The sequence below is a fragment of the Ctenocephalides felis genome, unplaced genomic scaffold (assembly GCF_003426905.1).
Source record: "Ctenocephalides felis isolate EL2017-DRISC unplaced genomic scaffold, ASM342690v1 CF-g0.4_SCAFFOLD_00308, whole genome shotgun sequence".
In the NCBI taxonomy this organism is placed as follows: Eukaryota; Metazoa; Arthropoda; class Insecta; order Siphonaptera; family Pulicidae; genus Ctenocephalides; species Ctenocephalides felis.
The window spans coordinates 785-14,224 of NW_020536462.1; the positions used below are offsets into that span (position 1 = coordinate 785).

Sequence of the window (13,440 nt, forward strand, 5' to 3'; positions counted from 1 at the left end):
GAAATTTAAAGTATTTTCATAATTTTGTTTCTTTAATTTATAAATGGGCAAAACAAAAATCAGTCCGTCTTCTGTACTAATTTTGTGATCATACCATGCAAAGTTTGTTACTACTACTATTACTTGCATTGCAAACTAATATTTTTTGTAGTTTTATACTGGAAGTCAACATACGTATGGAAGTCTATTAAATTTTTTTAATATTTTAGTAACATCTTATGAAAGGATGCTTGATCAAAAAGTTTTTTTGTTTCTATCTACATACCTTTCATCATCTGAAAAAAATATTTCATACACAAACTATCTTCAAAATCAATGTCCAGCAGTAATACATGCCAAACACACCAGGCTTCTCTCCTGGTGGAAAAGCCTCGTGTGATCAATCAATGAATATATTTTGAGGCTTTTGTTCAACTTCGAAATAAATTCGATTAATTTTCGCCAAGTAATCGAAATAAAACATTTCAAATGGTGGTGGCCTCATCCTTCAGCTAAAATTATTTTACAGTAAAAGAGCACTAACAATTATTTAAAAAAAAATTTGAAGTAGTTCAGAGATATTCTTCATGCAAGCAAATTGGTAACAAAAAAGTGTGAGTGTGTGTATGTAAATAAACAAGTCATTATATTATATTAGTTTATAGTATATATTATATATAAACTAGTCTAGTTTAGTTTATAAAATAGTCACATTTTATAACATGTTATGTATAAATATGAGTGCAATGTTTGTCGTTGGTTGAAAGCATGCCCAATAAAATGTGTATTCAAATATATTGTATTTGATAAATTAGTTAGAATTATTTATAGTTTAAAATATATACATATTTAACATTGTAAGAAAGTGTCAAATATCTGCTTCTGATCCAAGCAGATATCTAATCACTTTTCCACAAATAACAAAATGTTTTTCTGTAAGGTTTTCATTTGCTGTAAGTAAGTCTACTAATATTACGAACAACAGTAAATAGAACTTATTACCAATTAAGTAATAATGCATATCGCATGAATTAAAAAGATTTATTAGAATGAGAACAAATAATTAAACAGTTTCAATATTTATTGTAAAATAATATAGCATTTATAAATACATGAATATATACTGTAAAAATGAATGATTTACACATGGATTAATTTTCGGTTTTTAAATAATTATGGACAAGTTGTGTGTGCTTAAAAGTTCCTTTATACAAACCACCGTTAGTTATTTTATCATATTACATGTATTCCAGCAGGCAACATTAGAAATTGTTGCATTCAATCCTCCTCTTCTTCAGATTCAGATTCTAAAAATTAATTTATATTATAAATTAATTATTATAAATTATAATAATATTAATAATTAATTATTATAAATTATAATAATTATTATAAATTAATTTAAGTAACTCAATTAAAATTATTAACAATTACCTTCTTCAGCATTTTGTAACCACTCCACAAACTTTTTCATTTGTTCCAGGAAGTGCATTTTGCCTTTAACAGAATGAGCTTCCCGGTACCATCTCAAAATGACTTCCTCAGATACAACATCAGCTAGAAATTAAATTACTAAGTGAGATTTTATGCATAAATCATTTAAATTGAGAATAAATAAGTATTAAAAGACTATGTAAAAAATCCAGTCTTACCTTACATTACTAAAATTTTACATTTTAGTTTATAATATAAAAATTCACTGAGGTAAAACATGAATTTATTCAACTTGCAATAATATTTTTTTTTCAAATTTTTTTAAAGTAAAATTTGAAAATATTCATTATTTCAAAGTTTTTTTTTAATGTCACTAATAAAGAGTGACTAATTAGGACTTGGAGTTTGTATGTATACAGTTTTATTCATTTTATTTCAGAAATTTGGAGTTTCAAATATAATTACTAGACAAAGGATTTATTCTTTGTCTAGTAATCTCATAAAACAAAAATTAATAATATAAACATAGAATATTAAAATGATAATGCTATGCATAAAATCGTTCTTAATTCATCAATAAATATAATTAGTAAGCTCAATTCTTAAATAAAAGTTATATCAAAATCGTGGAAAGATTCATCTGATCATATATTGCTAAGGGAGCTCAAACAGGAGAGTGCTTGAAAAAATAAAATATGTGGGGAAAGTCTTGTAAGATATCACATGTACTTTTTACCTATTTAAAAAAAAAATTACCTAATATTTAAAAAAATTAAAAATCAACGGATCACTAAGAGAAAAAAAGGTCCAAAGATCTTTGAAAATAAATCACATGATTAACAGACGCATCCTAAATGCGAATATCTAATTTAATTTTCTACACTAATTAGTGTAGAAGTATTTATACATTATATAAATATTTAGTAACTTACTTTTGTAGAACAAGAGTACTATTTTATGAAAAGCTTTCATGAAGTTCATGTTTTCATAACAGACTCTTGCACTTTCAAAACCAAAGCGAGTTGAGCTCTTGTTGAAGAGCTGAATGCTTCGAATAAGGCAGTGTAACTTTTTAGATGTTTTAACGCTTGCTCTGCTACTAATTCTTCTTTCTTGTTCCATTCAGCCATTGTCATTACAGTGCTCCATATCTAAGAAAAAGAAATACATACTGTTGAAGGACACAAATAAAAAACTAGTTAAATTACACTGCAATTTGCAAATTATGAAATATTTTGTAAAAATAAAAGAATGAGAATCAGTAATGCATTAAAGGAAATGGCTTCCAACCTTTTTGCATCAAAGTCCTCCATTTTTTTTGGAAGGATATTGTTTAATAATCATGCCCCTAATTATTTTTTTTTTAATAATATATCATTTGGTTTGTTTTTTGGAAATAGTATTTCAAAAGCAGCTGTATGGCCAAATTTCAATAGCCTCGAGCCCCCTCCTTGAGGGGCCCTGCCCCACAGGTTAGAAACCACAATATTAAGAGCCCATTGAATTACACAATTATTAATAATTTAAATGAAATATATATATATATATATATATATATATATATAAATATATAAACAAGTTAAATTTAAGATAAATAACATTGTTATTTTTGTAATTGCAAAATATTTTATAAAAATGAAAGAATGAGAAACAGAGCAATGCATTAATACTGTTAAATTACACAACTACCAATACAAAAATATTAAGCGATATAAAAATTGAGTTATAATTAATTTTTAATCATAATGCATTGAGAATCCAAATTTGATAAAAATTTAGTAAACAATTTTCAATACATAAAACCATCTAAACTAAAATTATTTCCCCCTTACCAATGCAATATTTCATGTTCAGGAATTTCGGTTTTAGAAGCAAATTCTTTTATATCAACAATCATATCCTTGATTGGTTTATTGTCACCGAGATCATCAAGAAGAACTTCTTGCAGATCTCGCTTAGCTTCCTGGGAAGCTTGAGCTTTATGCAAGCGAACAATATCAGTTAAGCCCCGTTCAGAGAATAGGGACTTAAAGTATTCCTCAGTGCGCTTGTTGGGTGGTACAAATTCCATTAGCCTAAAGAAAATAACACATCCTGATTAAAAGACAATGTATAAGGTAATTTTGAAAATTCAAATTAACTTTCAAATATAAATGTAGCAAATCTCGTTAACTTTTCAATGAATAAAAATTGAAATGCCAGTGTGTTTGCCGAGTTTGATATACCATTGTGTTATAATTATAGAAATAATTCTTATAATTTTCAGATTGGAACCACAATGGAGATTTATGCACTTAAAATAAGTGATTTTACAAACAAAAATCATTAAATTTTTAGACATTGATTAGAAATGTTAATTGCAATCTAATAAATTAGATAACAAATTTATTTCTCAAAAACTGCAAAAAAAGTTCAAAATTCAGTTTTATTAAAAAAAAACTCAATAAGCTCATACTAATTTTGATGCATTTATAAAAATATTTTTCTGATTAAATAATATTTTTATTAATATATATCATTTGGTCATCATTTCATTTTTTCAACATTTAAAGAAATATATTATTTAATCAGAAAATATTTTTAAAAATGCATCAAAATATTCAAATTAGTATGAGCTTATTGAGTTTTTTTTTCAATAAAACTATATATATATATATATATATATATATATATATATATATTTTTTTTTTTTGAATAGTCTTGAATTTGATGTTGATATATATGTTTAATTTGAGTTTAATATTCGGGCGTAACATCGATAAAAATAGTATGAGTTTTTTTAAAAAAATTATTTATTTAAAATCCATACGTTTCGGCTAGCATCTTAGCCATCATTCAGTGGTAATCAAGTTAACTATAAAAATTTAAACTAAATAAATTATATGAAAGGAAATTTCATGGAAAACAATAATAATAATAATAGTAATAAAACACAATTTTGTATCCTAATTTGTGTTTTATTACTATTATTATTATTATTGTTTTTCCATGAAATTTCCTTTCATATAATTTATTTAGTTTCAATTTTTATAGTTAACTTGATTACCACTGAATGATGGCTAAGATGCTAGCCGAAACGTATGGATTTTAAATAAATAAATTTTTTAAAAAAAACTCATACTATTTTTATTGATGTTACGCCCGAATATTAAACTCAAATTATATATATATATATATATATATATATATATATACATATATATATTGTAGAGCTTTGAACAAAGAATCCAAAAAGTAATAAAAACAAAAGTTTATGAAAAAACTATTTATCTACTGTCGACATTTCAGAACTAGGTACATTCCATCTTCAGGACATTTGTCAAGAAACAAAGCAGAAGATGGTAGATTAAAACAAAAGAAATGTATAAACTTTTTTGATAAAATCTTTTTTAGTGAAAGATTTGATATGACTTCAAGCGATATGAGTTAACCGTATGAGCAACTTCAAAACAGATACAACACATCTTCGTTCTTGCGTGTTTTATTTTACAGAGTAAACTATCAATACCCAATTTTGATAATAATTAAGTGTTTTAGATTTTAAATGTTAACAGAATAAACCACTCAAAATTATGAAACGAGTTTTGGGAATCTTCCAATATAATTCTCCTTTTGAAACAATTACTAAACACCAGAAAGCCAGTAAATGATATGTTAACTTCTGATTATGTAAGTAATGGCAAATTCATATTAATGAAATTAACTTTCAGCTCTCAGTTTAAATGCGATCCTTCACTAATTATATAGTAAAATAAGCAATCGGGCCATGATTCCAAATATTAATTTATATGCTTTATTGATGCACAATTGTTTGGTAATCTTTTGTTGTAAATTAATTTGAAGATATGTTTCAACTGTCCTCAACGTTATTTTTAATAATTTTCAGAATATACTTTGATAGTAATTTATGTTTACAATTTCTATATACTTTGTCAGTTATATTGGTTAAACTAACAGTATTGATTATAAATTTAGATCACTTAATAAATACACCCATGTTTTTTTTGTCCATATATATACTTGATTCGAGTTGATTCAAACTATGATTCAAATCAGGGGTTTTTCTGATTCGAATCATTCAAATCGGGAATTTTTCGACTAATATATATATATATATATATATATATATATATATATACGTGGTCTGTTCAAAAAGTACCCGGAATTTTCGTTTTTTCAAAAAAATATTTATTTATTCGTCTACATTAATGTGGTCCCCTTCAAAGTAGTCCCCCCCAGATATAATACACTTATGCCAGCGTTTTTTCCAATTTTCGAAGCACCCTTGATATTCACTTTTTGATATGTCCTTGAGCACTCTCAGCGATTTTCTTCAATCGAGGAAAACCGCCGTCCTTTCATGGGTCTCTTCAACTTTGGGAATAGGAAAAAGTCACACGGAGCCATATCTGGTGAATTTTTGCACTTTGCAACACTTTATTTCATTTTTTACGCAAAATTTAATACAAATTCTTTGACTTTTCAATTCTTCCATTGTAAAAATCGCCGAGCTCAGAAAAACACGTCGAACCTTAGCGACTACCACAGACAAAGTAAACAGTGAATATAGCTGAAAATTTCATCATACTTTAGGGGCATGTATACCAACACAATAAAAAAAAAATTTTGACAATCAGACACTCCAGACCCGCGAAATTTAATTATTAGTAATTCCGGGTACTTTTTGAACAGACCACGTATATATATATATATATATATATATCTATATATATACTAGCTGACCCGGCAAACGTTGTTTTGCTAAGTAAGGTATATTCTAAACAATTTCTAGAGGATCAAAGATATTAATACTTTAAGTGTATAAGGATATGTTGTTTGAATGCTATAAACCCCATTAGTTTGTCTATATTTTATCAAAACAATCAAACTGGAAGTTTTATACACTTTCTATAGAAAACATGGTATAATCCAATCCAAGTCATTTTTAGTCTTTCGACTTATTGATTACGTTTCGCGATTAGTTTTTCAGATTTTTTTTTGATTCAGGATTTTGTGTATAATTGTAAATAATACTAATGAGCTTATATAAAATTTTCAAATTTCTGCGAGGAGAGATGGAAAATGAATTAAGTATTTCTTCTTTGGCCTGCTTTTTGAAAAGTTTTTAATTTAATTGAAGTAAATTTAATAAAAAGTATAAATGTAGAGCAGGGCGAGGCACAAAAGTTCCAATTTGGCATTCAGCAAATATAAACTATATTATGAAAAGCAAACCAATTATATCACAACAATAAACACATTTCAAACGAAGAATTATCTGACTATGTTCAGTAAAACTGCCAGCTACTTCATCATTGTAGAAATGTTCTTATTTTGCTGTCTTTCAAAAAATTGTTATCTAGACCTTTTTACGCCATAGACAGGGTAACTTGGAACGGCCAGGTGGCAAACAGGTTTAATGTCTTATTTTAATTTTAAATGTATTTTACAAAATCATTACACTTTTAACTAATGCTAAAAAACTACCAACGGAAGAAAATACCTTTATTATGGATTTTCAAAAAATACAGTTTATCTCCAGATAGCAAAGTCATAAGAATCAAGGTTATAGCTGGTTACACATCTACTTTACTTTTCAATTCCTTGTTAAACAAAGCTTAACTTTACTTTTTTTTGTTTTTGACACATTTCTGGTGGACCTTTTTAACCCCGGACCTTCATATATTACTATCTATTCTTCGATAAATTCTGCGAAATTATAACTGGGAAAATGTTATTTGGCAAAATGTCCCTTTGATCGATACCAAATTTAAGTTTTGAATTTAAATAACATAATTAAAAAATAATATAACCTAGAAAATGTTTTATAAATACCAATGAGTATATAATTATACAAATGAGATCCTTTAGAGCACCGTGTTTGAGAAAAATATGATTTGCAAAAAAAAGAGTGCTACAACGCCAAAAAGTGCATTTTCATATTAACATTTCAAAAAAGTTGATATTTTGAGTCTCTAGTAACACTTGCTGCCCGTTTACTAACGTTTTTGTATATAAACAAAATTACTTACTACAAATTTATCATAATTAAATAATATTCGCGTAAAACATCCTATTAAACGTAATTGAACATCATCTGTCAAAAGCGTTTGACATTTTACGAAATTGCCACCGTCCATTGTTTTATTTAAATTACGCTTCAACAAAAATTTTCAAATTAAAAATGTAAAGTTTCTACGCGAATTTGAAATAATTTCTCATCTTTTGGACTTTCTCTGGATTGGCACCAATTTTTCAAGACTAAGACTGGCCAAATCGATTCAGCCGTTTTCGAGTTTTATTCGGACATTTGAAAGAGAGCTCCATTTTTATATATAAGATATATATATATATATATCTGTATATATATAATTTTTTTTGTAATGGTTTACTAACCTTCCCTCAATAGATCCCTTTTTGAGTGCTGCCATTAAACTCGACAATCCCTTTTCTTGTTTAAATGTTACAAACACTTCAACTAAGAAATCTAAAGCAATACCGTCTTTCACAAGATGTTCATTGATAAGCACCAAGAGTATGGAGGGTGGAACGGAACCATTTCCTAAATTAATAATATAATTAAGTGCTGAATTTTATGATGTATGAAAACACTTAAAACTTGTAATGACAAACTCACCAATCCATAAAGCGGTCATGCGCGCAAGTTTTATTCGCTCAGTTGGATTGAAACCTTTAATGAAGACGAGGACCTTTTTCATTTCCTCCTCAAACATCTTCTCAAGGTACTTATAGCGACGCATTAATTTCACGAAAACCTGTAAAAAAAATTATTAATTATTTATTTTATTTATTTATTTAGATAAATTTGTTTCAGTAGCTGTGTAACTTAAAAGTTACAATGTAAGGATCTCTTATTAACTTTCTAATTTAAATGTGACAAAATATCTCATTAACTTTTCAACTAAAATTGACTACTGTTTGGGCCCTGTTTTATATACCATTGTGTTATAGAAATAGTATTTCTAACTATAATGTAATGTTTATTAGTATTACGAATAAAAGTTCATTGAACTATTTACATTGATTAGAATAGTAAATTTCAATTTAATAAAGTAGAAATAACTGCAATTTTTTATTAAAATTATGTTGTATTAACAAAAAAAAGTTCAATGAATAGTTTATAGTCAGTTTCTTGCATTTATAACAATGTTATTTTTCAAAATTGTATTTTAAAATGTTTATTAAATGATATTTTAAGAATTTCATTACTAATTCAATGGCAATATTAGTTAACCTCAAATTTTTAATTTGTTGATTTTATTTAATTTTTTTATTGTTTCAGTTGTATAATTTAATAAACAATTACTTTTTTTAGTAAATTGAAAAAACAAAGCAAAAAAATTTAAAAAAATTTAAAAAAAAACTTGTAACTGTTCAGAACTAAAACAATTTGTTTTGTCAGTTTGAGATTATTCTACAAACCTGCTCCTGGTTTCGCATCGACTCCATATCCTCAGAAGCTGTGAAGACACAACTACTGGTTTGGGGCTTTTCTCCATCTTGTGCTATTGAACCACCCGGCACTATATTAATATAAATTTATCATTAAAACTCATTGAAATAAATTCTGTTTCTTAACTATCCTCAAATTTAAACTTAGTACACTACAAACGACAAAAAATGTCAAATTGTCAAATATTCAAAGATAATTCAATTTTTTTTTTATTAAATTTTGAATGTACCACAGCTCGTTAACTCTATATTCGCATTTGAATGTAAAGCCTGTGTGTGTGCTTTATATAATATACCACAATTGTTTAATAATCGTGATCAAGAAAATCATGATAAAGCAAACATTATGGATGTATTTATAATTATATGCATGCTAATGATTATGTTTTTAATTTTTGAGTATTTGTTTTCATACAATGTAATTAAGTCTTAATTTTTTTATATTTTCAGCAAAATGATAAATATTTACACAACAAATTTATATTGAGAGGAACTTGAAAATGAACTTGACCTTCAAGGTAATTAAGGTAAACAATTCTTCAGTAGCTCAGAATTTAGTATCATTACGTACTTTTATTAATGAGATAAATATGCAACATGTGAAAAACAATAGCAAGTTTTCTTGAAATATTGCTAGAAAGCTACTAAATTTTTCAACTCTTACAATTAAAATATGTTGTAAGTGTGAATTTATTTTGCTTCAATATATCCTTCTTTAAACATTTATCAATTTAATACTGGTAATGAAACAACTTTAGGTTCATAAATATAATATCAGGTGTTTATATTATGAATTATACTACCTAACAATCCACCAGCTATAAGAATATCGAACAGTGCTTCTCCGTATCTGCGATAATCAAGCTTAGAGCCTGCTGTGTCAAGGAATTTGTTAACTGCGTCGAGATCGTTGCCAGCACGTTCGAGACCTGAGATAACTGCGTCACGGAATCCACTTGGATCATACTTCTCTTTTTCATCTACATGAATTGAAATGTAACCATTAAAAGAGAGTATTTAATGTAGATCAATTTCTTTGTGATAAAATATTGAGGATGAAGCAAATGATGTTATAGTTTAAATGTAATCACCAGTTAAAATGCCTCGAGTATGATTTATAAAGGCAGTGGTAATAAAAAATTAATAGAGAATTAAACATTTATGCATACATTTCAACAAACATTTAGTTTTCTTCAACTGTAGATAATATTTTTGTTTACGAAATTTTACAATTAACCTCGCATCAAATTTACTAACGATAATAAAAATATGTTTAAAGCTTTTGAGACAAATTTCCTTGTAAAAAATTATAAACAGATTACTATTTAAAATACATTGTTAAATGGGCATCAACATTTCTGGTTAAGAACTGCACAAAATTTTACCCTGGCATCATAAAAATGATTAAATTTCTGCGATTAGTTTCCGTGGAATATATGCCCCAAGTTATTATTAATGCTTACAATGTATAGAAATTGAAAGTAAAACATAAATAATAAAATACTATAAAATTTATACATTGAATTAAAGAAAATACTAAAAAACCATGTAAAAAATTGCACAATCATGAAAAATGTAGCATAATTTTACGTCTAAAATAATTGTTTGACTAATATTTATTTACAAAAATGCGACATTTTGAAATATTATTCAGATACATGAGTATAAAATGTCAAATAAATGATCTTAGCCATACTTGAAACAAAAAATACAAACAATGCGTTCTATAAATTTTCCAAATGCCATTTTATAAAAACTAACCTCTTTTTCTGGTCTTGATGCGCTGACCTGATAGTACTGGTTTTTCGGTTTTCTGACTCATACAATAACTTGCTGCGAACAAAAAAACAATTGATTAGCACATTTTCAAACTAAAATATCCCAAATTTAATTCATTAACGACGTGGAAATGTGCAAACGCCAAAGAAAGGTCAATGGCTAAATGAAAAGAAAATACGTAGAATCCTAAATAAAATTATAAATTAAATAATAAAGCTTACTTATATACTGTGGTCCCAAATAAAAAAAACTGCACAGGATTTGGAAGATGTGTAAAAACTTATAAAAACAGTTGCAGAACAATGATGTATGCCAATCAGAAATGACCAAACTGAAATGAGTCAGAAACCTACGTGCTGGCTGCCCCAAAGCCGACGATCTGCGTCAAGGATGAAATGAATTTAGCACAATGAAAAAACAAAAAATCAAACTCAATATTAATAACAACGCTTTTGATTAATTAATTCCGTCGTAATATAAGCTTACCTTTTCACAGGTTAGTTATATATCTCAACTGTCTTACTTATAATGTAAATGTGGGGCGAAAGGGGAAAGGAAGAGCGACGAGAACTTCGCGTGCTGCTACAATTTTTATCAACGTGTTGCATAAATTGGTGTTGCCATGTGCGACTAGAATTAAGGCGCGACACGCACGATTCAAATCGAGCTGGGCGGCCACCTTTGTCGACTTAATTCATTTTAACGAAAGTTTTATACTTCTACCGAAAGAAACAATGCTATGGCTTATGTTAATACGGGTTCAAACTATACTTTTATTTTGTTAACAAAAATTAGGTTCATTTATCAATCATCAAGATTTTTAGTATTCCAATGACCATACGTACTATTAATTTAAACGAGCAAATAATTTCAAATGCCTGAGCAAAACTTTATTTGACATCTGACTTACAGAATTCCACCTTATCGATCAAAAGTTATTGAACAAATTCATTTACATCGATCACACATTAAAACAATATAAATATATATATATATATATATATATATATATATAGATTATTGTTCAAATTTTGATATGACAAGACATTTTTCGAAGATGTAAATCGGTTGTATATCACGGTAACCTGCATAAATGAAACTTTTGAAACTACATTTAAGCAGTTTCAGACTAAATATGACTATTACTATCTATTGTGACAGTATTAATTCCTTTACGTGATATTATGATCGTAGAGAAAAATTGAATATAATATACATTACTTGATATATTGATATGCATAAATATATTGATAGCACATGAATATGGTATCTTGTCAAAATAAAAATGTGAGCTAATATATAATTGCATACATTGCATATATTGCATAAATATACTCTGATACTCTTCTTTTATCTATGTATAATTGTTACTGTCTCTATGTCATAGTGAACTGTCATTATGTATTAGGGTTTTCGCATTTTTATGTTGGTATTTTTGCATCTTCATGTGTTCACGCGAGATGTCAAAAAAAATGGCCGATTTATCTATGGGCCGACCATAGATAAAAGAAGAGTGGGCTCGAAGAGGGGTCGACCATTACTAGACCAGTGTTGCCATGTCTACAGTTTGAGCTGTAGATCTGAAGTTTTTTTTGGAAATGTTCCCAGTTTTGCAGTTTTGGGCTCGAAATCTACAGTTTTTTTGCTGAAGATGCTAGCGCCGTTTATTTTATTTGTTATGCAAATTGAGTAGCCATAGATAAACAAGTATCAGTTGCTCTGTACAAGTACAAGTAGCAGTTGCACTGAACCAACTTCAATAAAACTACTATTGTTAAACTAGAAACAATGGTCATCGATTATTTTAATAGTATAAAATAAATTTTAATAGTTTTTCTAATAGGAAAAACTGTATAGCTCATGCTTAACAGTCAATGCAACAAAAAAACGGCGTATCTAGCGGCGAAAAGCGAAAGGCTTATTTCTCGTTAACGAATCAACCTTATCTGTTGTTAAATATTTTCTTTATTATTAGTTTTTTTTATTATTTTATCCATCAGTTTATTTCTTTAATTTCAAAACAAGTTATTAAAAGAAATTTTGAAAGCACCAAAGTATGTTCCAAATTGGTTAATACACAAAGCCACAGGCACTAGCACATAAATATAGAAATCGCCTAGCTTGCTCGCCAGAAAACTTCAAAATAACCTGTTTTTTTAGGGTGTTGCTTGAATTGAATTTTGCTTTTCGAAGGACCGACTGTAAATACTTTGATTTTGTAACTAGTAATATTTATTTTACTTTAATTACATAAATTACATAGTATTTATAATAATTTAATATGGTTTTATTACGTGTTGAATGATTTGAGTTTAATTTTATAATAAATCGATTGATGATTTTTTGTTTTCTATTTCGCATATACGCGCATGCTTTGATTGGCGCGAACAATAACTCTACCAGGGCCCGATTAAAAAGAAAATTTCTTCTGCATTAATTAACAATAGATAAGACCTTCGACAAATCACTGGCAATGGTCAGATGATTTGTATTTTGCCAACGCCTTCAGTTTAATGTCAAATATTTCACTTGTTGTCCGTTTCAGAACTGTTGTAAAAATTATTAAAATAATAAAAAAAGGAAAAAAAAGTGTAGACACAAAAAATAATTTTTATCTTCCCTTAGAGCAAGTTATTGTAATCGTCCAAAAATCGAAATTGATTTTTTTTGCATTTCTCGACGTTTTGAAGGTTTCCTAATATTTTGGCATACCTCAGAAAAAATGAATGTGTGTGTGTATGTATGTATGGACACAATTTTTGGTCATGTTTTCGG

At 27.4% G+C, this 13,440-nt stretch overlaps 1 pseudogene; it reads right to left on the reverse strand.

The window, feature by feature from the left end:
- Positions 1–1,130: 1,130 nt before the first annotated feature.
- Positions 1,131–11,265, reverse strand: LOC113363331 (annotated as a pseudogene).
- Between the last annotated feature and the right edge of the window lie 2,175 nt (positions 11,266–13,440).